General features: G+C 43.0%; 1 protein-coding gene across 1 annotated transcript in view; it reads left to right on the plus strand.

Annotated features, from left to right (window-relative positions):
• Positions 1–25,107, plus strand: part of GALNT10 (polypeptide N-acetylgalactosaminyltransferase 10) — a 416,900-nt gene that overhangs the window by 303,466 nt on the left and 88,327 nt on the right. The gene's annotated exons all lie outside the window — the stretch shown is intronic.

A 25,107-nucleotide genomic window follows, 5' to 3' on the forward strand; every position in this document is an offset into this window, starting at 1 on the left:
CTTGAAACAGCTCATGATCCAAAGCACACAACATCATCTGTAAAACATGGTGGAGGCAGTGTGATGGCATGGGCATGAATGGCTTCCAGTGGCACTGAGTTTATTGATGATGTGACAGAAGACAGAAACCGCCAGATGAATTCTGTAGTGTTTAGAGATATACTGTCAGCCCAGATTCAGCCAAATGCAGCAAAGTTGATTGGATGGCACTTTACGGTACAGATAGACACTGATCCAAAACACTGCAAAAGCAACCCAGGAGCTTTTGAAGGAAAAGAAGTGGAATATTTGGCAATGGCCGGGGCAATCGCCTGTTCTGAACCCAACTGAACATGCATTTCACTTGCTGAAGGCAAAACTAAAGGCAGAAAGACCCACAAACAAAGAACAACTGAAGACAGCTGCAGTTAGAGCCTGGCAAAGCATCAGAAAGGAGGAAACCCAGTCTTTGGTAATGTCTATGGGTTCCAGACTTCAGGCAGTCATAGCCAGTAAAGGATCCCAAACAAAAAATTAAAAAAAACTTTTTCTTTATGATTATATTCATTTGTCCAGTTACATTTGAGCCCCTGAAAATGGGGGTACTGTGTATAAAAATGGTTGCAGTTCCATGTTTAACACCTTGAATTAAAGCTGAAAGTCTGCACTTCAAATTTGTTTGGATTGTTTTGTTTTAATTTCTTTCTGGTGGCATACAGAGCCAAAAGTATGAAAACCTGCCTGCTACATATTTTTGGTAAAAAAAATCCCAATAGGCGTGTATTGATTGGTATGCGCAAAAGTTATTGCATCTGCAAAATGTGGTATATTCTTAGTTTACGTTTTTATTTTTTTACTAGTAATGGCGGCGGTCAGCGATTTTTAGCGGGACTGCAACATTGTGGAAGACAGATCGAACACCTGATACTTTTGACACTTTTTTGGGTATCAGTGACATTATTACAGTGATCAGTGCTAAAAATGTGCACTGTTACTGTACTAATGACACTGGGAAGGGGTTAACATCAGTGCTAAAAAGGGTTAAGTTTGTCCCTAGGAGGTGCTTGCTAACTGTGTGGGGGATGGACTGACTGGGGGAACACAGAGATCCGTGTTCCTGCTTAGCAGAAACACAAGATCACTGTGTTCTTCCCTGTCAGAATGGCGATCTGTCTTGTTTATCACCGTTCTGCCTCTCTGGGCAACAGTTGGTGGGTCCCGGCAGATGGGATGTCCCGCTGATTGGCCAATCTGCATGCGTGCGGCCCCTCTGTCTATTGCACGAAATGACGTACGGGTACATCGTTTTATGCAATAGAGCCGCCCTGCCGCAGTATATCTGTGGTAGGCGGTCTTTAAAGTGGAGTTCCACCCACTTTTACAACTCTTCAGCATCCCTCACTAAACTGTGCACTGTAAACTAATTGGACATTTTTTAATTTTTTTTCTCCGTACTTACTGTATATCTGCTGCATTCATTTTTCACTTCCTCCTCCCTGGCCGTGGCCCATCGCATCATTTCCTGTTTGCAATGCCTTCTGGGAAGGGGCGGCAACTTCCTCTGACACTGCTGTTGCTATGGAAACCTGTCCTGAAACCTATTACACTGCTTGTGCTGCACTGAGCATGTGCGAGATCTGCAAGGATGAAATCCAGGAAGAAATACAGTCTGGCTTCAGATGCCCACACTTAAGATGGCCATGGCCTGCTGTAAGTTTATAAAATAACAAACTACTGCTAGAAACTAACAAAACAGACCTTAGTTTACAGACTAACTTTACTAGAATACATTAAGCTTGAGTATTATAGGGGTATTCTTATTTAAAAAGTATAATTTTGGCCGGAACACCACTTTAAGCTGTTAAAAATAACAGTATAATGATTTTGAGCAATTTGATTAAAACACATTCTTTAAATGCTTACAAACTTATTAATGCAGGTTTTATTTGTTTTAAAAATGATTGACACATATACATTATTTTATAAATAAACGTTAAATTATGTGTCCAAAAAACATTTGTTTTATAGTATTGGATAGATTGAGAAAGAGTGAAACCCCGTCAGACTTTTACTGCTATCTAGGGTGCACTTAGAGAGATTTTGTCCTGCTGTCATGGTAACAACTGTTCCAAATGACTGGAATTGAGAGAAAATATCATATACAGACATATACAGAGAAAAAGTTTTTTTTTTTAGTAGAGTAGGGGGAAGGCTAGAACCCTTGTAGGCCTTTAATTCTTCGATTAATTCATTATTTGCAGATTTTCCCTCTCTTCCTGTCTGGTGAAATCATTTTTGGGGTTTTATTATTATTCGAGGCTCCGTTTATATAAAAATTTCTCTCACATCCTGTCATGCTTGGTGTTTAACCCTCAATTCCTGTCTAGTGAAACGGTTGTCTGCAGAACAGGAAGTGAAGCATTGTAAATGGCGCTAAATTCCTAATAGCAGTAAAAACCTGACAGGAGCTGTAATCCTTCCCCACTCAAACTAGAAAAAAAAAAGATGTTGGCTTGATACACACTTACATTTTGGCAGCTCCTCTAGTTTTCTTTGTTGCTTTCCTCATATTAGTATCACTAAGGCAGACATGGCAATAATACTGAATTGGATGGCATACTCATGCTTTATTAATAAATTACCATACAAGAGCATTGACATTTTTCCCTCCCTTTGCAGCTCTGTAATACATAACATTACCACTCTGGGGCAATCCTGAGATAATCAACCATTCCACCCACCACAGGTTAGCTTTTCTTCTGCCCGACATTCTTAAGCTTTTTGTGTGGCTGTTGTGTAACCTTTAATGTTTCCAGAACTGCAGAAGTTTGTGAATGCCAGGCCAGGGAGAAGCCTCCCTGTACAGCACTGCATATGTAAGAAAATGGGAAAGAGTTAGAACGCACACTATACCACTTTCATTAGAACATGGCAGTCTCTTTGGTAACATGACAATGTAGCACACAGCTTTTCCACCATGAGGGGCTCTGCAAAATGAGGTGAAGAAAGGGAGCACCAAAAAGGCAGTCCGATAAGGTCTTATGTGCAAATGATTGTTCATTATTATCAGTTGATAATAGAATCCACTTTCTTAATGCCTAACTCTAGGCACAATAAGAAAAACCTTTTTAGTGCCTACCCCCCAAAATGCAGGGGTTAAACTAGGGATATAAGATTAAGGTGCAATACTTACCTTATTTCATGCTTTGGCAGGCTCCCTAGATGTGTGTGAGACCTTTTCCCCAAGCCTTTTTTCCAAAGGCACTCCTGCCCGTGTCTGTGTCTCTTTATATACAATGCAGGACTAATAGTCCATAACTGAATGGTATGGCGCAAAGGGACCACTCACAGCCCGAATTGGCAGGAAAAAGGGAGTGCCGGAGCCTGCTTGAGCAAAGAATACCATAAGTAATATAGCGGATTCCTCTGTCTCCTAGAATTAATGAGCATTTAACCATGGTTTGTCTTTCCGCCTAGCAGCACTAGGGTCATCTGTTCAAATCCCAACCACGGCATTATTTGCCTAGAGTTTGCATGTTCTCTCTATGCCTGCGTTGGTTTCCTCTGAGTATTCTGGTTCCTTCCACACTCCAAAGACATGCTAGTAGATATTTGGCTCCTATCTAAATTTGCCCTAGTATGTGTATATATAAATGTGAGGTGGGTACCTTAGATTGGAAGCTCCTTGAGGGCAGGGACTGATGTGAATGTACTATATACAGTGCCTTGAAAAAGGGTTCATACCCCTTGAAATTTTCCACATTTTGTCATGTTACAACCAAAAACGTAAATGTATTTTGTTGGGATTTTATGTAATAGACCAACACAAAGTGGCACATAATTGTTAAGTGGAAGGAAAATTATGTGTTTTTTTTTTTCAATTTTTTTTTACAAATAAATAGTGCAGTGTGCATTTGTCTTCACTCTTCACCCCCTATTTACTCTGATGCCCCTAACTAAAATCTAGTCGAACCAATTGCCTTCAGAAGTCACCCAATTAGTAAATAGAGTCTACCTGTGTGTAATGTAATCTCAGTATAAATACAGCTGTTCTGTGAAGCCCTCCAAGGTTTGTTAGAGAACCTTAGTGAACAAACAGCATCATGAAGGCCAAGGAACACACCGGACAGGTCAGGGATAAAGTTGTGGAGAAGATTAAAGCAGGGTTAGGTTATAAAAAAAATATCCCAAGCTTTGAACATCTCACGGAGCACTGTTCAATCTATCATCCGAAAATGGAAAGAGTATGGCACAACTGCAAACCTTCCAAGACATGGCCATTCACCTAAACTGACAGGCCGGGCAAGGAGAGCATTCATCAGAGAAGCAGCCAAGAGACCCATGGTAACTCTGGAGGAGCTGCAGGGATCCACAGTTCAGGTGGGAGAATCTATCCACAGGACAACTATTAGTCATGCACGCCACAAATCTCACCTTTAAGAGTGGCAAGAAGAAAGCCATAAGAAGTCCCATTTGCAGTTTGCGAGAAGCCATGTGGGGGACATAGCAAACATGTGGAAGAAGGTGCTCTGGTCAAATGAGACCAAAATTGAACTTTCTTAATCGTACATCATGGGACACAGAGCCATAGTAATTACTATGTGGGTTATAGGCCACCATCAGGTGATAAACACTGGCACACCCTAAGACAGGAAATCCACTCCCTATATAACCCCTCCCACTACTGGGAGTACCTCAGTTTTTTTGCCAGTGTCTAAGGTGTTGATCACGAGTAAAGATGTGCTGTGCTGAGCTCCACTGGAGCAATCCTTGCTGGGGCTAGCTACGCAGCCGGATCCATTCAAAGTGTCATTTTAGGCCGAATTGAATGGTACCTGGGCCTCGTGGCGGAAGAAGCGAGGTTTAGCCTGTAACGCTTCTGTTTCTAGAGTGCTGGACCCCGGGATCCAGTGCTTTTGGTTTATTCAGCCATAAGTTTTTTCTGGCGCGGTGCTATTACGGGTCCAGGAGTGCGGATCCCCCAATAAAAAGGGGCCCCAGTTCCTGAAGGTTTTTTAAACAGAGCTCACCGTGAGGGGTGAAGATTGGGTCTGTTGGTTTTACCACAGAGATCCCTGCGGCGGGAAAGGTAAGTGGAGATTTCTAAAGGAATTTTTCAGTTTCTTATGAATTGTCTCCTTTAAAAAAGTAAATGTTGTCAAGCCTAAAAGTCACCACTGGTGGCTGTATAGAGCACGTACCTTTTCATGCTTCCTCAAAGATCACGCTGTCTCAGCAGAAGCTGCAGATTCCCTCCGGCGAGCAGCCCAGGCCTCCAGTAAGATTGGGGGGGAATTTTCTTACAAAAAGCACCCCCCACCTGGACAAGGCTCTCCTCCTCTCCCTGGATAGGGGAAAGCCAGAACGATCGGCAATGCTGCTCCATTTTTTTACAGCCCCTGCACAGCGGTTTGATTACTGGGTCTCCTCCTTGCCACCCCCACACACACACACACACACACACACACATGCCGATCCCGTTGGATCGGAGGCCCGTGCCCACACTGGAAAGACACTCTTTTGAAAAGAGAGAGGGGCGCGATGTGACAGCAGGGGCGGGGCTTAGCGCAGCGTTGGCATGCGGCAATGTCCAGCGCGGTAGTATGTTTTAAAAATTCTATTTTTTTTCTGGCTGCAGCTGTCGGAGGGACACGAGCAAAAAGGGGCATGTAAGAGGTTTGGTGACACATAGCGGCAGTTGCTGGACTATTGCTCAAGCAGTGGATACGATTTCTTCTGGTAGTACCTCTGCATTTGTGCACCGGGCTATGGTCAGAAGGGGGGGTAGAAACACCCCAAAAAAGGGCTCAAGAGGGACTCCTTCAAGCTCAAAAAAGCCTAAACTCATCTCTAAGGTGGCATCCTCCCCTGAGAGATCTGAAGTGGCTGGGCAGAGTGAGCCATCAGGGACATCAGGTGTTGCAACTGTTTCCAACACTGCAGCCCCTGTCTACGTTACTGAAGACATTTTTTCCTCAACCATATCAGGATTAGAGCTGAGGTTAGTGGCTTTAATCGCATCCCAGAGTGGGACTAAGCGCGATTGGTCCCCTTCTGTTACCCAGGACCCTCAAACTGAGGAACCGGGGGCGGGAGATGAGGAGTTTTCTCAGGGGACCGGGAAGAGGCTGATGAATCCTCTTCTGAGGGGTCAAATGCGGAAGGATCAGGTTCACAATCTGAAAGATTGATGGTACAATCTCTTACTGAATTGGTCCGCTCCACATTTATGCTACCCTTAACTGAGTCTGTTGACAAGCCTACTTCTTGTTTGGGTTCGCTAAAGCCTCCCCAGGCTGCGCATGCCTTTTCTATCCATTCATTGCTGGAAAAGCTTATGTATTCTGAGTGGGATCATCCAGATAAGCATTTTTATCCTCCTAAAAAGTTTTCGACACTTTATCCTATGGTGGAAAAGTTTAAGACAAAATGGGAGATACCAGCAATTGATGCTGCTATATCCTCTGTGAATAAAAGTTTGACTTGTCCGGTAGACAATGCTCAAATGCTTACGGATCCAACGGATAAGAAATTGGAATTCCTATTAAAAAACACTTTTTCTCTAGCAGGTTCAGTAACTCATCCAGCGATGGCAGCAATTGGTGTATGTCAATCCTTGAGAGACCAGTTTAAACAAGTGCTCAAGATTATTCCTGATCAGCAGGCCCAAGATTTGGCCGAGCTACCAGGGGCGTTATGTTTTGCAATAGACGTTATGAGAGATTCTATTCTCCAGGCCTTACGCTGGGGCTGGTGCACATGCGTAGAATACTATGGTTGAAAAATTGGTCATCTGAAGCGCCCTGCAAAAAGCTCCTGGCTATTTTTCCTTTTCACGGTGGACGGCTGTTTGGGGATGATCTGGATAAGTACATCCAAAGAATTTCTAATGGGAAAAGTACCCTTTTGACAGTTAGGAAAAGGAGTAAGCGTATTTCATTTAAATGAGCCGCTTCTCCAGTTCCAGGAGCATCGGCCTCCAGGCAGTCTCGACGGCCTCCACCGTTAAATTCAAGAGGTAAACCTCAGGGTCAACCCCATGGACAAAAGAAGTCCTGGGGAAGGAAACCTACAAAACAAAATATTAAAGCCTCCACATGAAGAGGCGCCCCCGCTCGCTGGAGTGGGGGGAAGACTTCTGCAGTTCTTAAGGGTCTGGCAGGAAGAGTGTCAAGACAAATGGGTGGCTTCCTCTATTACTCTAGGATACAAACTAGAGTTCAGAGTTCCCGTCTCCTCGTTTTCTCAATCAAACGTTCCCAGGGATCCAGAGAAAAAGAAGTCTCTCTTTCAAGCATTGGACCATCTTTTGTGTCAAAAGGTGATATCGGTGGTCCCCATGGAAGAGCAGGGATTGGGGTTTTATTCAAACCTTTTCACGGTACCAAAACCAAATGGAGATGTCAGACCCATTCTAGATCTCAAAGATCTAAACTGGTTTTTGAATACCCGCTCTTTTCCCATGGAGTCAATCCGATCAGTAGTCTCCATCCTACAAGGTGGAGAACTTCTGGCGTCAATTGACATCAAGGATGCATACCTCCATGTGCCGAATTTTCCAGCTCTCCAGAAATATCTACGGTTCGAGATAGAAAATCTTAATTTTCAGTTTGAAGCTCTGCCTTTCGGACTAGCTACTGCTCCTCAGGTATTTACAAAGGTTCTGGCCCCTCCTCTAGCCAGATTAAGGGCTCAAGGTATAACGATTTTAGTGTACCTAGACGATCTGCTCTTGATAGACCAGTCAGTAGCCCGCTTAAACCAAAGTATGGTCACCACAGTCAACTACCAGGAATACCTAGGTTGGATTCTCAACCTAGATAAATCTTCCTTAAAACCATCAAGGAGATTGGAATACCTGGGTCTGATCATAGATACAGCCCAGAAGAGGGTATTCTTACCCCAGGCGAAGATCAGTGCCATAAGGGAGCTGATTCAGGTAGTCAAGGCAAAGAAGAATCCTTCTATTCGACTTTGCATGAGGTTGTTGGGAAAGATGGTGGCTTCATTCGAGGCTGTTCCTTATGCTCAGTTTCATTCGAGACTGCTGCAAAACAGCATCCTATCAGCTTGGAACAAGAAGGTCCATTTACCTGGAAGGTGGTAACAACAGATGCCAGCCTTTCGGGTTGGGGAGCAGTCCTGGAAGAGGTAACTGTCCAAGGGAAATAGTCCAGGTCAGAAATGACCTTGCCCATCAATATTCTAGAGATTCGGGCAGCGCGCTTGGCCCCGAGGGCCTGGACGTTCAGATTACGGAATTGTCCTGTCCGGATCCAATCCGACAATGCCACAGCAATGGCCTATATCAATCACCAAGCGGGCACGCGAAGTTGTGCGGCCCAGAGAGAGGTGAATCATATCCTAACTTGGGCAGAAAACAATGTACCTTGCCTGTCGGCAGTTTTCACTCCAGGAATAGAGAATTGGCAGGCGGGCTACTTGGGTCGCCAGCTGTTGTTCCCAGGAGAATGGTCTCTTCACCCTGATATCTTCCTGACAATATGTCAAAGATGGGGGATTCCGGACGTAGATCTGTTTGTGTCCAGGTTCAACAAAAAGATTGACAATTTTGTGGCAAGAACAAAAGATCCACTGATTTATGCATTCCCTCCTGTTCTGCTGCTTCCACGACTTCTTCGCAGGAAGGGAAGTCAGTAATTCTTGTGGCTCAGATCTTGGCTTGCAAAGATCATAAAGATGGCGGTAGGGGACCCATGGACCCTACCACCACGTCCAGACCTTCTCTCGCAAGGTCCGGTATTCCATCCTACCTTACAAACTCTAAATTTAAAGGTTTGGCTATTGAGACCCACATTCTGAAGAAGCGTGGGCTGTCAGGTTTAGTGGTATCTACCTTGGTAATGCAAGGAAGCAGGCCTCCAGAATCATATATTCTAGAGTCTGGAAGGCATATGTCTCCTGGTATGAATCCAAGGGTTGACACCCCAGTAAGTATGTCATAGGTAGAATCCTTAACTTTCTACAAATGGGGTTAGAAATGAAGTTGGCCTTGAGTACTATCAAGGGCCAGGTCTCGGCCTTATCAGTATTATTTCAGCGACCACTTGCTTTGCATTCTTTGGTTCGTAGCTTTATTCAGGGGGTAACACGGCTTAACCACTTAAGGACCGGCCTCGTTTTGGATTTTAGGTGTTTACATGTTTAAAACAGGTTTTTCTGCTAGAAAATTACTTAGAACCCCCAAACATTATATATGGTTTTTCTTCTAACACCCTAGAGAATACAATGGCGGTCATTGCAATACTTTTTTTTTGCACCGTATTTGCGCAGCGGTCTTATAAGCGCACTTTTTTGGAAAAAATTCACTTTTTTGAATAAAAAAATAAAACAACAGTAAAGTTATCCCAATTTTTTTTTATATTGTGAAATATAATGTTACGCCAAGTAAATTGATACCCAACATGTCATGCTTGAAAATTGCGCCCGCTCGTGGAATGGCGTCAAACTTTTACCCTCAAAAATCTCCATAGGCGACGTTTAAAAAATTCTACAGGTTGCATATTTTGCGCTACAGAGGAGGTCTAGAGCTACAATTATTGCTCTCGCTCTACCGGTCGCGGCGATATCTCACATGTATGGTTTGACCACCGTTTTCATATGCGGGCGCTACTCGCGTATGCGTTCGCTTCTGCGCGCGAGCTCGTCGGGACAGGGGGGTTTTAAAAATTTTTTTTTTTATTTTTATTATTTATTTTACAATATTTTATTTATTTTTACACTGTTTAAAAAAAAAAAAAAAAAATTGTGTCACTTTTATTCCTATTACAAGGAATGTAAACATCCCTTGTAATAAAAAAAAGCATGGCAGGACCTCTTAAATATGAGATCTGGAGTCAAAAAGACCTCAGATCTCATATTTACACTAAAATGCAATTAAAAAAAAAAAAAAAAAAAAAATGTCATTTAGAAAAATGACATTTGAAAAAATATGCCTTTAAGAGGCGTGGACGGAAGTGACGTTTTGACGTCGCTTCCGCCCAGCAGTGTCATGGAAACGAGTGAGCGCCATCTTGGCCTCACTCGTCTCCAGACACACCACGGCACAGGACGCGATCGCCTCCGCCGCTACCGACGGCTCCGGTAAGCGGCGGAGGGCACCGGATCGCGGCGGGAGGGGGCCCTCTCCCGCCACCGATAAAAGTGATCTCGCGGCGAATCCGCCGCAGGGACCACTTTTATCTGAAAGCCGGCCGCCGCACAAAAACGGGGATACCGGGGTTATGGCAGCTAGCTGCTGCGATAACAACGATATCCCCGTTCAAACTTAGGATGTACATAGTCGTGCGGCGGTCGGGAAGTGGTTAATCCTCTGGTTAGGTCACCCCTGAACCCTTGGGACCTGAATTTAGTTCTGTCAGCATTACAGAAACAGCCTTTTGAGCCGATACGACATATTCCCTTGGTCCTTTTGACAAGGAAACTAGTGTTTCTGGTAGCCATATCTTCTGCAAGAAGGGTATCAGAATTGGCTGCTCTTTCTTGTAAAAAGCCATATTTAATTATTCACAAGGATAAGGTAGTATTGCATCCTCATCCTAACTTTCTACCGAAGGTAGTGTCAAGTTTTCTTTTAAACCAGGATATTGTTCTACCTTCATTTTTTCCAGAACCTGGTTCTAGGGAAGAAAAGTCACTATATTCTCTTGATGTAGTGAGAGCAGTTAAAGTCTGCTTGAAGGCGACTGCTCAGATTCGAAAAATGGATGTTTTGTTTGTATTTCCTGAAGGTCCTAAAAGAGGACAGGAGGCTGCATCGAAATCTACTATTTCCAAATTGATTTGACGAGTAATTGTTCAAGCTTATGGTTTAAAGAGGAAGATTCCACCTTTTCAAATCAAAGCGCACTCCACAAGGGCTGATAGTGCTTAGTGGGCAGTGCATCACCAAACCTCCATGGCTCAAATCTGCAAGGCAGCAACTTGGTCTTCAGCCCATACATTTACCAGATTCTATTGGGTACAGTGCCTTGGAAAAGTATTCACCCCATTTGCATTTTTCGTGTTTTGTTGCCTCACAACCTGAAATTAACATGAACCCACAACTTTGAAGATGTTTTTTTATTTTTAATTGTGAAGCAAACAACAAATCGGACAAAATAACAGAAAAAATCAATGTGCATAACTATTCACCCCCCTAAAGTCAATACTTTGTAGAGCCACCTTTTGCGGCTATCACAGCTCCAAGTCGCTTTGGATAAGTTTCTATGAGCTTGCCACACCTTACCACTGGTATTTTTGCCCTTTGCTCCTTGCAAAACTGCTCCAGCTCCTTGAAGTTGGATGGTATGCGCTTGTGATCAGCAATCTTTAGGTCTGACCACAGATTTTCTGTTGGATTGAGGTCTGGGCTTTGACTAGGCCATTCCAACACATTTAGATGTTTCACCTTAAACCACTCAAGTGTTGCTTTAGCAGTGTGTTTGGGGTCATTGTCCTGCTGGAAGGTGAACCTCCGTCCTAGCCTCAAATCACACAGAGTGGTACAGGTTCTGCTCAAGAATATCCCTGTATTTAGCACCATCCATCTTTCCCTCAACTCTGACCAGTTTCCCAGTCCCGACTGCTGAAAAACATCCCCACAGCATGATGCTGCCACCACCATGTTTCACTGTGGTTTTTATGGGCTTCATAACAAAGGAGGTGAATACATACGCACATGCCAATTATCAGTATTTTATTTCTGAAAAATAGTTTTATGTATATATTTTTCTAATTTTACTTCCCCAACTTAGACTATTGTGTTCTGATCCATCACATATAATTCCGATTAAAAAAACATTGAACTAAAGGCTGTAATGTAACAAAATAGGTAAAAAGCCAAGGAGGGTGAATAATTTTGCAAGGCACTGTAGATGTAAAAAGTCATGAGGATATCGCCTTTGGGCGCAGTGTGCTGCAGGCTGCAGTATAAGTCCTCTGATCTCATGGTTCCCTAATTTTGTTGTGTCTCCCTTCCTTCAGTTGGCATTGCTCTGGGACATCCCACATAGTAATTACTATGGCTCTGTGTCCCGTGATGTACGATTAAGAAAATAGGATTTTTATAACAGCTTACCTGTAAAATCCTTTTCTTTGAAGTACATCACGGGACACAGAGGTCCCTCCCCTCTTTCTGGTATACACATGTATTGCTTTGCTACAAAAACTGAGGTACTCCCAGTAGTGGGAGCGGTTATATAGGGAGTGGACTTCCTGTCTTAGGGTGTGCCAGTGTCCATCACCTGAAGGTGGCCTAAAACCCACATAGTAATTACTATAGCTCTGTGTCCTGTGACGTACTTCAAAGAAAAGGATTTTACAGGTAAGCTGTTATAAAAATCCTATTTTTTGGCCTAAAAACAAACCGCTATGTGTGGTGAAAAACTGAAACTGCACATCACCTTGAACACACTATCCCCACTGTGAAACATGGTGGTGGCAGCATCATGTTGTAAGGATGCTTTTCTTCAGCAGGGACTGTGAAGCTGGTCAGAGTTGATGAGAAGATGAATGTAGCCAAATACAGGGCAATCTTAGAAGAAAACCAGTTAGAGTCTGCAAAAGACTTGAGACTGGGGCGGAGGTTCACCTTTCAGCAGGACAACGGCCCTAAACATACAGCCAGAGCTACAATGGAATGGTTTAGATCAAAGCATATCCATGTGTTAAAATGGCTCAGTCAAAGTCCAGACCTTAATGTAATTAAGAATCTGTGGCAAGACTTGAAAATTTCTGTTCACAGACGCTCTCCATCCAATCTGACAGAGCTATTTTGCAAAGAAGAATGGGCAAAAATGTCACTCTCTAGATGTGCAAAGCTGGTAGAGACATACCCAAAAAGACTTGCAACTGTAATTGTATTGAAAGAAGGTTGGACAAAGTATTGACTCGGGGGTGCTGAATACAAATGCACGCCACACTTTTCACATATTTATTTGTAAACATTTTGGAAATCATTTATCATTTTCCTTCCACTTCACAATTATGTGCCACTTTGTGTTGGTCTGTCATACAAAATCCATACGCTTTTGGTTGTAACATGCCAAAATGTGGAAAATTTCAAGGGGTATGAATACTTTTTCAAAGCACTGTATGTGTGTAAAGCGCTGCATAAATTTATGCCGCTGTATAAGTACCTGTAATAAATAAATTGCGGTGGAAGAAGGTGCGTGGGGGGGAGGGGTGTTGTGCTTTAAGTGCTGACACACATAAAAAAATAGATATACTGTACACTAAATAATATGCATAAATGCATATATTTAAAGAAATCTGTAACACCACAGTCTCTCTCATAACAAGTCATTCTTTCTGATAATGTGGCAGTTTATCTCCAGTAACACAACAGTCTCTATCAGGTAACATTGCGGTGTAAAATATAGTTTCTCCATTGCAACGCTTTTCAACCAATAACTTTACAATCTCTTTAATATGTCATCTTTCCGATATCCCAGCCTTCTGATAACATGTTGATCTGTCTCATAAAATGCCATTCTGGAAAAATGGCAGCTTCTCTGCTTAAAGTAGAGCTGTCACAAGAGATGTAGGGGGCTGCCACTGTTGACTTCTTGATGAAAATGCTAGTTTACTGATTTTGTGTCTTTAATATTTTTGAGTTGAGAATGGGAACAAGCAAGCCTCATATTGGTGATCCCAGAACCTAAGAAGAAGGGAATTTCTTAGGCATCTTCCAGTAGCATGACAGTCTGTGTGATAACTTTGTCATCTCTATTAATTTGTCAACACCATTTTGTAATATATAATAGGACTATTTAATTATGACCACACATCCTTGAACAGTTGTTGATGCAGCAGTTTACACGGACACTTTTGTAATTGTCAAGCAGTAGATAATGCATAGACCTTAAAGAGTTTGTAAATGCTTAAAAAAAAAAAATAGAAAAAAAACCTGCAAGACAAAGGCATAATGAGCTAGTATGAATCGCATACTAGCTTATTATGAAATACTTAACTTTGAACAATTCCTTCCAGCGACGCCCGCACATGCTGAGATGGCTGACATTTTCCCCAGAGTTTCGTCTGGGTTCCCGGGCTCCGGCGCTATGAGTGGCCAGAGCCACGATGACATCACTCCTGCGCATGCGCACGGGACCTGTCGTTCACGACACAGGGCTCAGAAGGAACGGCACCCGTGATGTCACTGGCTGCATGTAATGTAAATATCTCCTAAAAGGTACACGTTTGGGAGATATTTACACTACCTATAGGTAAATGGCTACAATCCACATCCCTTCACAAACAACCATGGCCACTTTATATTTTTTTTTTCATTCCAAATATAGCCAGAGAGTCGCACCACATTTTTCATCAAAAGCACAGTCTGAAAGAATATGCCTAGACTCTGAACTCCGGCATTATGTGTTGACATATTATATGGAGCACGCCTCATTATTTTTCTACACTGCTACTTGTTTCATTGTATCTGTTAGGAGGTCTGGCAAAACACATCCATTTGATCACTCTGTTCCCCACTGAGACCACTCTTGCCATATCTATTCCTTGAAAGCCAAACACATCTCCTAAATTATTAAAGCCATAAAGCTTTAATGTCTGCCACAGGGCCCCAGAGGACTGTCAGCAAAAAGTTTATACAGTTGTTCTTGGGGTTTTTTTTTTCCCGTTTTTCTTTTTTCTTTTTAACATTAGAGGAGAGAAATATTGATCAGCAGAGGTGGGTAAGCAAACTGTGCAGCAGTGAAAGAAGTCTGATTTTTCCAAATCTACTTTAGCAAAATAAATAGTTATAGCACATTTAATATGGTGGAAGCATTATGGGTGTAAAGTTCCCTGTTGCTGGGCAGCAGAAGGAAACCTCTTTGATTGCTCATTTATATCCATTCAAGTGTATGTAAAGGCAAAACTTTTTATCGTATCTGTACAGTACTAGACACAGAAATTGATTACTAGACCATGGAGTATATACCGCTACCCTGAGGTGATTGTATACAGGCAAAAGTTTTGCCGCCCCTCCCAGTGTGTGCATATAACCCTGCCTAATTCATGAGGCTTCAGTTTTTCGCTACTGTCCTTAAGTGATGGACCCCTTCACCCGTTGGGGAATAATTTTTTCTACTTTTCACTGATTTTTCTTTCCTTTTTTGACTTATTTGACCTTCTATTAAAACCTGACTGAATATTGCCTTTTAGCTTACTTTCAGTTTCCAGATATGTTGGCTTTGGTGTGCATCTTGAGAACTGTAACCAGACCAGCAACAGGGCCAGCCTTTAATGTTTGCTTCAGGCTCTGGATTCTGTGTTCCGCGTTCATGTTTGTACGTGGTACAATGAGTGAGTTAGTCACAGGGTACTATTCAGGTTCAGGGCCATGGTCCATTTCTATAGCACCAAGACCTTGAAGACCCCTTTAGGGTTATGCCGACCGTGACAGGCACCAGTGCCATGAACAGGGTAAGACAGGATTTCCCTGTGCCTTTACAGACCGGTTCCTGGCTATACAAGTCTTGTTGGATCAGTATGGGAGATCAGTAGTACACAAGTCATCATATCCTTTATTTTGTAAGACAAGCTATTTTGCTAAGCACACAAGCAGATTTGAAGGCACATTCTAAGGGGTAATCTACACTTTGAGTGTATTTACCCTGGCTGTTATTGTCCCACTTCATTTGGCCTTATAGGTAAAGTTATCATAAAGTTTACCTATTTAAAGTTCATGATTTTTCTTCCACCTCACTACCAGAAGTTCCTTTTTGGCTAGTGATATAGTGCTTATAAGACTCCTAACTGAACACTTTTGGCTGCCATTTTCCACCGCCAATGCAAGCTTGCCACTTGTTGTCTCACCTGTTGCCTTATACCTCAGAGACACAGTCACAAGAACTTGGTTAGTGCCTGGGTTATTGTGGTTCCTTCATACTGGACATGTTGAACCCCCCCAGGCCATATCAATTTTATAAGTACTCTGCAGGGAAATATACTCACATGGCTATGGCGAATGACAGGCACTTGGGGCAAATAGCAGGGATTCTGCTGCAGGAAGCTCTGAGTACCTCTCAGGTTGGAAGCAGTTCCCTTGCTCCGTAACAAGGTCTTACAATAACAACGCTCCATTCCCCTGATTCGGGCTGTTTCACAGGCAATAAAATAGACATATTGTGCAATGCAACCAGTGCCAGATAAAAAAATGCTAAAGTGAATATAAAAATACAACGTGTCATAAAATCTTCAAAAAACACACAATAACTATAACTATACACAAGTGGAATGTCAGTTAAATTGAGTCAAAACAAAACAAACAATTTCTCATCAATACATATCAGAAACCAAAAAAGCAAAAAAAACAAAATGCTGCGATCCTCGAACAAGTGCTACAATCCTTAACCAAGTGATAATTCAGTGATTCGTTGGTTAATAAGTATTGTGATCCTCCACCTCAGTGATCAACAGTGCAGCAGTGTTCCTAAATATCCATCACCAATAAATGGATGGCCGCTCACCTAAGTCCCCTTTCACACCACCGCGACTTTGATGCAATTTCAGTGAATGCCTGTGTAAACTTGCGGTATATGGACCTCAACTCGCATGAAAGTCTGACCAAAGTAGTACAGGGACTACTTTGAAGTCGCACATATATGAATGGTTATCATTGGAAATCATGGGGAACGACTTATCATTCGACTTTGCAGTCCCAAGTCACAGGACAAGTCGCACAAGTGTGAAAGGGGCCTTAAACTCAGACCCCCGTTTTACCAGTGGGTCCAAGTAAGTGGTTCCCAAGTGGGGATGAAGTTCAGATAAGTGTTTGCGCGCTCCGCTCCTACACCTCTTTTCAGTGCCGCATAATGTCATCCTGGGATTTATAGATATAAACAAAGGAGATCTAGTGCTCTCCGTAACCATTTTATTATCAAAGTAAGAAAGGTAACGCACTCACATACGTGAGTATGCCGGCATGTCAGACAAATAGCATATTCCCAATATGCTTCAGCAGGGATAGCGGTGGCCGTGAGATGGTAGCTGCAGGTTTGGCTCCTAATTTCCAGACACGTATCGTCCTGGACGTGGACTTCATCAGTGGGTGGAGCCTCACCTTCCATCAACTATTTAAATAAGCTAACATCAATCCTCACTTAACCATTCACAGCTGCTGTCAGAAATGGGAGAAACCGGATCTCCCATTCAGTGTCACCAACACCACATATAGCCGAGGACACCATTAAACACTGCACCTGCCGAGGAAAAAACTGCTTAAACCCACAGTGTATACAAATACTTCCAGCGGCTCCACCATCCCAGTGCTAAAAGCAACAAGGGTCACATATCATAGGTAAAATTCCCTGACATACCAATTACAGCCTCAGAATACATAATAGACAAATAGTATTCAAATATTGAGAAAACAATTTCACATTAATACATGAAAGATGCGATGTGCTCTTCACAAAACAAAAACAAAAAAAAACCTCAAAAAAATAATATAATAAATCCTAAAATGAACAATGAAAATAATTAACCACTTGAGCCCCGGACCATTATGCTGCCTAAGGACCAGAGGTCTTTTTCCAATTTGGCACTGCGTCGCTTTAACTGCTAATTGCGCGGTCATGCAATGCTGTACCCAAACGAAATTTGCGTCCTTTTCTTCCCACAAATAGAGCTTTCTTTTGATGGTATTTGATCACCTCTGCAGTTTTTATTTTTTGCGCTATAAACGGAAAAAGACCGAAAATTTTGAAAAAAAATGATATTTTCTACTTTTTGTTATAAAAAAAATCCAATAAACTAAATTTTAGTCATACATTTAGGCCAAAATGTATTCGGCCACATGTCTTTGGTAAAAAAAATGTCAATAAGCGTATATTTATTGGTTTGCGCAAAAGTTATAGCGTCTACAAACTAGGGTACATTTTCTGTAATTTACACAGCTTTTAGTTTATGACTGCCTATGTCATATCTTGAGGTGCTAAAATGGCAGGGCAGTACAAACCCCCCCCCAAATGACCCCATTTTGGAAAGTAGACACCCCAAGGAAATTGCTGAGAGGCATGTTGAACCCATTGAATATTAGTTTTTTTTGTCCCAAGTGATTGAATAAAAAAAAATAAATATTTACAAAAAGTTGTCACTAAATGATATATTGCTCACACAGGCCATGGGCCTATGTGGAATTGCACCCCAAAATACATTCAGCTGCTTCTCCTGAGTATAGGGATACTACATGTGTGGGACTTTTTGGGAGCTTAGCCGCGTACGGGGCCCCGAAATCCAATCACCGCCTTCAGGATTTCTAAGGGTGAAAATTTTTGATTTCACTCTTCACTGCCTATCACAGTTTCGGAGGCCATGGAATGCCCAGGTGGCACAAAACCCCCCCAAATGACCCCATTTTGGAAAGTAGACACCCCAAGCTATTTGCTGAGAGGCATGGTGAGTATTTTGCAGCTCTCATTTGTTTTTGAAAATGAAGAAAGACAAGAAAAAACATTTTTTTTCTTTTTTCAATTTTCAAAACTTTGTGACAAAAAGTGAGGTCTGCAAAATACTCACTATACCTCTCAGCAAATAGCTTTGGGTGTCTACTTTCCAAAATGGGGTCATTTGGGGGGGTTTTGTGCCACCTGGGCTTTCCATGGCCTCCGAAACTGTGATAGGCAGTGAAGAGTGAAATCAAACATTCACGCCCTTAGAAAGCCTGAAGGCGGTGCTTGGTTTTCGGGGTCCCGTACGCGGCTAGGCTCCCAAAAAGTCTCACACATGTGGTATCCCCGTACTCAGGAGAAGCAACAGAATGTATTTTGGGGTGTAATTTCACATATTCCCATGGCATGTTTGAGCAATATATCATTTAGTGACAACTTTGTGCAAAAAAAAAAAAATTTTGTCTCTTTCCCGCAACTTGTGTCGCAATATAAAATATTCCATGGACTCGACATGCCTCTCAGCAAATAGCTTGGGGTGTCTACTTTCCAAAATGGGGTCATTTGGGGGGGTTTTGAACTGTCCTGGCATTTTATACACAACATTTAGAAGCTTATGTCACGCATCACTCACTCTTCTAACCACTTGAAGACAAAGCCCTTTCTGACACTCATTGTTTACATGAAAAAGTTATTTTTTTTTGCAAAAAAATTTCTTTGAACCCCCAAACATTATATATTTTTTTAAAGCAAATGCCCTACAGATTAAAATGGTGGGTGTTTCATTTTTTTTTTTCACACAGTATTTGCGCAGCGATTTTTCAAACGCATTTTTTGGGGAAAAAACGCACTTTTTTAAATTTTAATGCACTAAAACACACTATATTGCCCAAATGTTTGATGAAATAAAAAAGATGATCTTAGGCCGAGTACATGGATACCAAACATAACATGCTTTAAAATTGCGCACAAACGTGCAGTGGCAACAAAATAAATACATTTTTAAAAGCCTTTAAAAGCCTTTACAGGTTACCACTTTAGATTTACAGAGGAGGTCTACTGCAAAAATTACTGCCCTCGATCTGACCTTCGCGGCGATACCTCACATGCATGGTGCAATTGCTGTTTACGTTTGACGACAGACCGCCGCTTGCGTTCGCCTTAGCGCAAGAGCAGGGGGCGACAGGGGTGCTTTTTTTTTTTTTTTTTTTCTCTTTATTATTTTTTTTGATTTTTTATCTTATTTTTAAACTGTTCCTTTCATTTTTTTTTTTTTTAATCATTTTTATTGTTATCTCGGGGAATGTAAATATCCCCTATGATAGCAATAGGTAGTGACAGGTACTCTTTTTTGAAAAAATTGGGGTCTATTAGACCCTAGATCTCTCCTCTGCCCTCAAAGCATCTGACGACACCAAGATCGGTGTGATAAAATGCTTCCCCAATTTCCCAATGGCGCTATTTACATCCGATGAAATCTACGTCATAAAATGCTCTTAACTTCCGGTTTCTTAGGCCATAGAGATGTTTGGAGCCACTCTGGTCTCTGATCAGCTCTATGGTCAGCTGGCTGAATCACCAGCTGCATTCTCAGGTTCCCTGTTGAGACAGGAGAGCCAGAGAAAAACACGGAAGACGGTGGGGGGGGGGCATTCCCTCCCACGGCTTGTAAAAGCAGTCTAGAGGCTAATTAGCCGCTAGGATTTTTTTTACATGAAAGCCGACTGCTGGCTGAAAAGAATGATACCAAGATGATACCTAAACCTGCAGGCATCATTCTGGTATAACCATTCAAAGTCGTGAATGGCGTACCTGAAGACAAAAAAATGGTTAACAATAAAGCACAGTAAACGGTAAAGTATAAAAAATTGCATACCTTAAAAGCAAATATGATAAAACATAATAACAATAAAACATTGCAGAATAGAATACAGTAAAAAAGAGCAGAACAATAGAGAGAGAGAATAGAGAGAGAGAGAACAATGAAACGAAAACTATTTTTTTTTATTTTATATATTTTTTTTTTTTTACACTTTTTTTGTAACTAACTTTTATAACGGTAACCGGTTCCAGGTTCGGGTCTCTCAAATGCGATGGCATCTTGGGAGACCCTGTGAAAGTGCGCCTAGTCTGTGCAATGCTGTACCCTACGCTAATACTCAACTAATGAATGGTAGCGTTCAAAACATTCACCAATGCAAAGACCAGGATTGTCAGGACAGGAGGGACAATAATAGCGGGTGTCACGCCTATATCCGCGCTTGCTGCAGACACAACATCTTTTTTGGGGGGGTTCATTGGGTAGGGGTACTCGGGAGGACATAAAGAAAATGCCTCTCATGCAGCCGACTGCATTTGGTTGGGGATGTGAATGGGGGAAGTACGGGTGCTGCAGAAGTGGTGGGTTCCCAATTAGGATTGGCGAATGCAGCAGGAAGGGCACTATGGGCACGACGGGCCTGTGTTTGTCTTCTTGGTGGCAGCGCGACACTACTTGTGCTTGCCACCTCACCAGCTTGAACTGCACTTATGGGACTCGCCACGTCACCAAGTGTTACTGCAGTGCTGGTTTGACTACGACCGGGGTGTACTAGGCCGCTGGCGCTTGCCAGTTCACCAAAACGCTACCAAAAAAACTGTTAGCGATCGCAGGGATCAGGCCTGACTCTGCGAACGCTGCAGTTATGCGTTAAGTGTTTTGTAAGTGACAGTGATCGATCGATACTGCACTTGGGTGGGCTGGGCTGGGTCGGGCGGAGGGGCAAAATGCAGGTGCTAGCAGGTATCTGGGCTGATCCCGCTAACACTGCCTTTTTGGTAACCCTAAACTGCTGGGGACGCTAGTATAGATCTGATCGGATCAGATATTGATCCGTTCAGATACTATACCACTAAAGGAGGCGTATGCTGCGTGCGTGGGTGTTAGCGGTACTGGCGCTAATCTGACGCTGCTTGGGGCTGGTGCTTGCCAGTTCACCAAAATACTACCAAAAAAACTGTTAGCGATCGCAGGGATCAGGCCTGACTCTGCGAACGCTGCAGTTATGTGTTTAGTGTTTTGTAAGTGACAGTGATCGATCGATACTGCACTTGGGTGGGCTGGGCGGAGGGGCAAAATGCAGGTGCTAGCAGGTATCTGGGCTGATCCCGCTAACACTGCGTTTTTGGGAACCCTAAACTGCTGGGGACGCTAGTATAGATCTGATCGGATCAGATATTGATCCGATCAGATACTATACCACTAAGGGAGGCGTATGCTGCGTGCGTGGGTGTTAGCGGTACTGGCGCTAATCTGACGCTGCCTGGGGCGACGCATATCACCGCCGGGCGATCAGGGGGCTAAACCTTTATTCGGTAATAAACGGCGGGTGCCCTGACACTATGAAAAATAAACAAACTAACCAGCGTCACCCGTAACAGTTATACGGTGATCAGTGGTGAAAGGGTTAACTAGGGGGCCATCAAGGGGTTAAAACATTTATTCGGTAGTATATGGGGGTCCCTGACGCTATAAAACGCTGACGGCGAACCTAAATATTTAGGTCCCTAACTAGCGTCACCAGCGACACTAATACAGCGTTCAGAAAAATGATCGCTTAGCGACACTGGTGACGGGGTGATCAAGGGGTTAAAACTTTATTAGGGGGCTTTAGGGGGGTATCCTAGACCTACAGGGGGCTAATACTCACTGTCCCAACACTGTCACAAACTGACACCAATGCAGTAATCAGAAAAAAAAAAACTGCTGGTGTCAGTTTGTGACGGGGGGGGGGGGTGTGATTGGGGGGGGATCGGGGGGGGATCGGGGTGTTTTGTGTGCCTGGCATGTTCTACTGTATGTGTGTGTGTGTTGTGCACTCACATACCTGTCTTCTCTCCTCAGGCCGGAACGGAAATTACCGAGCCGAGGAGAGATGACATCATTTCCTTTGCTGCTGTTTAACATACAGCAGCAAAGGAATGTTCCCATTGGCCGGCGGCGATCGCGAGGGGTGGGCCACGAACGGATGGCCTCCCCCTCACCTCCGATCGCTGTGGGACAAAAGACGACCGCCTCGGGCACCGAGGGGGGGGTCCGATCGGACCCCCCACCCGCGGAAGGCAAATCACGTATATGTACGTGATTTTGCCTGTCCGTGCCACCTTGCCGACGTACATCGGCGTGAGGCGGTCGTCAAGTGGTTAAAAAATAAAATATGTATGTCTTTAACAAAAATAATAAAGATAAAAATGAAATAAAAGAAAAGTAAAATGAGATGAGACACTGGGGGTTATTTACTAAAGGCAAATCCACTTTGCACTACAAGTGCAAAGTGCACTTGGAAGTGCAGTCGCTGTAAATCCGAGGGAGACATGCAAGGAAAATAAAAAACAGCATTTTAGCTTGCACATGATTGGATGCTAAAATCAGCAGAGCTTCCCCCTCATTTCAGATCTTCCCCTCAGATCTACAGCGACTGCACTTCCAAGTGCACTTTCATTGCAATTTCAAGAGCACTTTGCAGTTAGAGTTTGCACTTGTAGTGCAAAGTGGATTTGCCTTTCGTAAATAACCCCCATTATTTGTTTGTTTCGTTTTGACTCAGTTTCACTGACATTCCACTTGTGTATAGTTATTTTGTGTTTTTTGAAGATTTTATGTGACACACTGGGGGTTATTTACGAAAGGCAAATCCACTTTGCACTACAAGTGCAAAGTGCACTTGAAATTGCACTTGGAAGTGCAGTCACTGAAAATCTAAAGGGTAGATCTGAAATGAGGGGAAACGCTGATGATTTTATTATCCATTCATGTGCAAGCTAAAATGCTGTTTTTTATTTTCCTTGCATGTCCCCCTCGGATCTACAGCGACTGCACTTCCAAGTGCACTTTCAGTGCAATTTCAAGTGCACCCCGTTACTTTTATATTCACTTTAGCATTTGTTTAACTGTCACTGGTTGCGCTGCACTATGTCTATTTTATTTCAATGAAGTGAGTGAGAACACTTTTTTAGTGCTGGACTGCAGCTCGAGTGTACATTTGCTCTTCACAGTGTGATTTTTTTAAATTTATTATTTTTCTTAACTTCTCATTTGTATTTTATTTTACACTTTTTGTGTTGATTAAGGTTCAGTTCGTTATTTTGTTTCACAGACATGCAACAGTGACCTGTGAGACTAAAGCAGCATTCTCTGCAACTATGTCTGATCTACTGCAGAAGCTATCCCCACTTTTAGAATCATTGGTTGCTAACAGCCATAAACGCTTATTTTCCATTCCTCCCTCTGACCAGTGTTGCCAACCGTCAGTATTTTTGCTAGCAGCCAGTAAAAAATGGGCACTTTTCTCCTGCCACTAAATGCCAGTGACAGGAAAAGGTTGCCAGTAAAAAAAATATGGCTGTGGCGCTTGGTCCGGCCAAGACCATTTGAGTGCCCTCTACAGTGTGTTTGGGCAGCGTTGGTGGGGGTGCGGGTCTGGTGGAACCAGTGCCTGAGCATTTTGTGTGATGTCAAGGTGCAAGGGAGCTGAGCCGAGTGGCCGTGTGTGAGCAAGACAAGCTGGGAGCGGGACTATCAGTGCTGTTTGGACTGGAATGGACTGAAGGGACCATCTGGCATAGAGAGAGAGACCATCACTGTGAATCGGGAGGGGATGTGCCATTTTGGTGAGCTCTCATTATCATCTGTGCTGCTGCACACTGCTGTCAATGTCAATTTCATGTGTGTGTGCACCTGCTCATTTTAATTTCTTGTTTCCTGAGTCCTGTACTGAGCTACTTACTGTACTCAAATCTATTGTATATACTGTCGTAAATAAATTATTAATAAATTAATAAAATAAGAAATATTTGTTTTTGCCTTAATACAGTGGAACCTCGGATTGCGAGTAACACGGTTAACGAGCGTTTCGCAATACGAGCACTGTGTTTGTAAAAATCGTAACTCTGTTTGCGAGTGTTTTCTCGCAAAACGAGCACAATTCAGGCCAAAGCGGTGTGCAGTACCGCTTTTGGCCTGTGGTGGGGTGTGCCGGAGCAGAGCCGAGCGTCACGTTCGTAAATGCACGGAAAGACCCGAGTACAGCACGGCTGACCTCGGCAAATCTTGGGTAGGAAGTCTTTCCGAGGTTTGCCTAGGTCAGCCGAAGTGTATACGGCCTACGTTGCTGAGGCTCTCCGGCGCCCCCCGCCTCTGGCCGCATCTGGTATTGCATCCCATTGAAGTCAATGCAGAACAAATTATTTTCGTTTCCATTGACTTCAATGGGAAAACTCGCTTTGATATGCGAGTACTTTGGATTATGAGCATTCTCCTGGAACGGATTATGCTCGTAATCCGAGGTTCCACTGAATCCTAAATCACATTGCTAATTGCATATTGCACTTGTTTGTAGCCTAAATACAAAAATGTGCACTTAAAACTGGAATTTTGTAAGTTTTGGAAATGCCAGTAAAAACTTGGGTGTGCCAGTAAATTTTGGGTGTCATTTCAATAGATTTCAATCTGGTAGGTTGGCAACACTGCCTCTGGCAACTTTCATGAGTTACAGAAACCTAAACTGCCCACTGCACTTCCAGTAGCAGAAAGCAAGGGGATGCTGACATTTTAACAGAGGCTGCTGGAGATTTTTTTTCTCCCTACCAGAATTTTGTTACTTCTTCAGCTTCCTGCCACATGCTGGCTACTGTGGACTCATTCACAGAGGCTGTGTGTACTAGTCACTGGCTAGACACACCTAATGCAGCACAA

This window comes from Aquarana catesbeiana, linkage group LG03 (assembly GCF_042186555.1).
Source record: "Aquarana catesbeiana isolate 2022-GZ linkage group LG03, ASM4218655v1, whole genome shotgun sequence".
Classification (NCBI taxonomy): domain Eukaryota; kingdom Metazoa; phylum Chordata; class Amphibia; order Anura; family Ranidae; genus Aquarana; species Aquarana catesbeiana.